Below are 4,056 nucleotides of genomic sequence, written 5' to 3'. Positions count from 1 at the left end.
TTAAGGGGGGGGGGATGTGCATCCACATAGGGATATGGTGTTTGGGTGTTTAATTCCTTCACTTCAGAACTAATATAATTAACTTCGAATTGTGTTGCCTTACATTTTTCCAAAAATCAATATAAAGATTTTATTTTGGCATAATTAAAGGTATTAAATCACGGTTCTTAAAAATCTCATAAAAGCAATTTCAAAGAGTCTTAAAAATCTAACAAAATATCAATTTCAAACAATTCAAAAGATAAGAGGATTAATGGTGTTCTGTTTCTTAACTTGTATGTGGAGATTCTGAGTGTTTGATGCCCAGCTCAATTGTTTAATAGAAATTAAACGAACGGAAGAAGATTTACGTACTACTCAAATTCATCTCAAAATGACCTTGGTGATTAAACAAAATGAAAATAAAGTTATGATGAAAATGCTTTAACGACGAAAACAACTGTGAAATGCTAAATTAATATCAAACTGGAACGATACCAAAAGAAAAAAAAGTATGAAAGCAAAAAATAACTAGTGCTAATTGTAACGGGAACCGTTACAGATGTTCCCCAAACGGCTCCCAAATCCCTTATGATGCCCCATTCCCTACAAGCTTCAATAAATTAGGCAATACTTTTGTAATATAGATGGACACTTTATTTTTAAGGGTATTTCATTGGAAAACTACTCCGAAATAGCCATATGGGCATTAGCCAATCAAATTTCAGCGCATGGCTTGCACATGTTTTCTACATTTTTTGTATTAATTTTCTTATAGTGTCTCACAATACATACATTTGTGTTAAATATTAAAGAATTTCATTGAAAAATAAGAGAGATGTAACCCTTTAAGTATTAGCCAATCAGAATTCAGCATACGCACATGCATGGCCTTGCATTCAATTTTGATAGTATCATAATGTAGGAGCTCTATGTGCCTATCCATGTCGTAAATTTCATCCTGTTTTGTTGCAAACCAAGGGAGTTATAGAGATTTAAAGTTTCAACCAATCAGATTGCAGCACACATGCATGCGCGTGTTTTCAAGAAATTTCCTATATAACATGTTGTAGCACCTTATAATATATACTTATATTCTAAATTTCAAAGTATTTTGTCAAAAAACAAGGAAATTATTGAGATTTTTGTATCAGCCAATCAGAGAAGAGCTCACGTGCATGCGCGTGAGTTCACGCTAATTTGACCATGTTATCTTGTCTAGACTACTAATATATCTTTATATTTTGAGTTTCAAAGCAATTCATCAAGAAATATAAAAGTTACGGCTTCATCAAGTATATCAGTCATTTCACTCATTGCACGCGCGCGCACGTGCATGCATGTGCGCGCAAAATGACATTCGTTCCGAACACCTACACAACATGCCTATTAACCCTAAAAAGGTTTCATGTCAATCGGATGAGTGGTTCTGTGAGAACACTCCCGGACAAAAAAGTACCGGAGAAGAAAGTAGAAAAAAAGAATAATAATAATAACTAGACGCTTGTTGCCGTGGCAACAAAAAAGTCTTCCGTTCTTCTAAATCTGTAAGAATTTGCTTTTTTTCTGTGTAAAAAACATACATATCATATTTACTGTGAAAGAGAAAAATAACTGGAAAAAATCCTCTCAGTACTTAAGGTACTTTGATTTTCATGATCAATCAATTATAATGCATTTGGCACCTATGAGAGATATACGTATATCATAGAGCAAGGATGATTAGCAATTTAAAAAAAATTGTTTGCAATCATTTCTTAGACAAACGAACGAACACCGTACTATCATAAACTTCAATGTGTATATGTTCTGGCATAATTGTGATGGTGTTATAAAAATATAATGAATTAAGTTAGTATCACATTAAACGTAAAGTCACTGAGTTTTGTAAAGCTATCAAGATTTGACAGCATACCTATAAGAAAGATTATTCAATAACAGTAATTATTCAGCAATCGATTAATTGATTGATTTATTATATGTTGTTTACGTCCCTCTCGAGAATTTTTCACTCACATGGAGACGCCACCACTCGCCGGAATATACTTATACTTTGGCAATAATCACCATTGAGCAGTGAATAATCTTTTTTGTGCCAGCACCTTCTGCGACACGGGACCTCGATTTATACGATCTCATCCCAAGGACCGGTCTCCACGTCCCACAATCAAAGTTCATTATACCGAGATATTTTATTTTATTTTTTCACAAGTTTGTTGCATCAGATGTACTTAAAGATCATACTTCAAGATCATTTCGAACTCAGGCTACTTTTTTGCAGTGCATACAGCGTCAGGTGATTTTGATTGACAGGTCAACACACGTGCACTTCGTGTAATACTTTTTAAGCAGAAAAATAGATGTGACCATGACTGACTATGAAATCAGAAAACATTTAATAAAGAATGGGTGTCACTGATATAGAACTAATTTTTGGTTTATGTAAATGGATAGGATGATCGGGATTAAGCGGGAATCTCTCTCTCTCTCTTCCTCTCTCTCTCTCAGACATGTAAATTGAACATTTCAGTATCATAATGACAAATCTACCATTATAGAATATGAAATTCTGTATATATGTAAATGTATTTATAACCACATGTTCCAGATTTAAATCTAAAACGAATATATAATTCAAATGCCTAGCTGCACGAACATCTCCAAATATTAATCAAGACCGGGGGGGGGGGGGGCAGCTTCAAAGGAATTAGATAGTTTTATGTTTTATGAATTATAAGGAAAAGTACGGACGTCAGTTGCATGTACATAATTATATATCATTGCATAAAATTGTGTTCATTCAGGTATACTCATCCCACATATCAACAGACCTGTGCAATTTTTTATCATGGTTTTTTTTTTCAAAAGAAACATATAGCGAAGCATTATTTCACACAGAATCGCGTTTTCACATATTTTTTTTAACTCTTTGAGTATTTCACAAGAATCCAAGAATCGCCTTTCACATCTTTTATAACTCCTTGGGTATATAGAGTATAGATCATGTGTCATAAATAATTCAACTTTTTATCAAATATACATGTGATAACCAAATCTAATCTACAGATTGATTTTCTTTCTTTTCAGTGGCAGATATCAATTTATTTATAAAGGATTTAAAACAGTACTGTATTACAATTTTCTATCGCTTAATTCCTTTTTTGAGTGTAATATTTTTTAATATCTGAAATAAAACTCGGAAATCGGGATAATTTCGCATTCAAATCATAGAGAATAATAAATCGTCTGCATTATAGAAAGCTTATAACTATCGTATTCTGAACTTAGTATACGAGATAGATAAAATTGCATGCCTGTCCAGCACTATAAATGTATATTCAGTTCTTATAATATATTTAATTGAATTAGCTACCTATAGCTAGCATATAACGTTATATTAATTTTTTTAAGATATATTCATGGGTAAATCAATTAACTGTCAAAACAGACTTACACTACACTGGCAACTTCAAACTTTACATGCACTGGAAGCGATAACCGACGTACTCTTACATTTAGAAGATTGAATATGGAACGTCTAAATATTTTGATATGGAGAGTGTATATGTCTCTGACGTCATCGATACTATTTCCGCCTTTATCTCGAAAGTTCTATTCTCACTTACAAGTCAGAGTTATCTTTCTTTGCCCACTGTATACACACTAGGTAAATAGGGAAAATGACGGTACCGAAAATCTACAAAATGTGGAATCTGATTTCAAAACAAATTATATATTTAGTATTTGTAGAATAACCTCTGTTATACATAATAACATCTTGAAAAAATATTAAAAAACAAAAAGGTTGAAAATTGACCAAACACAAAGTTCACTTCCGGTTCGGACAGGAAGCACCGGAAACACACGAAAACAACTTCGAAACAAAGAGAATGTCATGATTTAATACTCCTGTAAATTTCACATCTTTACCTCAAACCGTTTCCGAGAAAAATTCCGGACAAAAGTCCATTTAAAAATTGGAAATTCGGCCATAACTTCGGACCGGAAGTGAATTTTTCAAAAAACGGAATTTTATATAAACTTCATATATCAGCCCACTATCATGTGAAAAATTGT

The sequence above is a fragment of the Saccostrea echinata genome, unplaced genomic scaffold (genome assembly GCF_033153115.1).
Source record: "Saccostrea echinata isolate AGI-Se365-2 ecotype Australia unplaced genomic scaffold, CSIRO_AGI_Sech_v1 ptg000004l, whole genome shotgun sequence".
Lineage (NCBI taxonomy): Eukaryota > Metazoa > Mollusca > Bivalvia > Ostreida > Ostreidae > Saccostrea > Saccostrea echinata.
The sequence above is the reverse complement of the archived record's forward strand: the minus strand, read 5'-3'. Positions refer to the sequence as shown.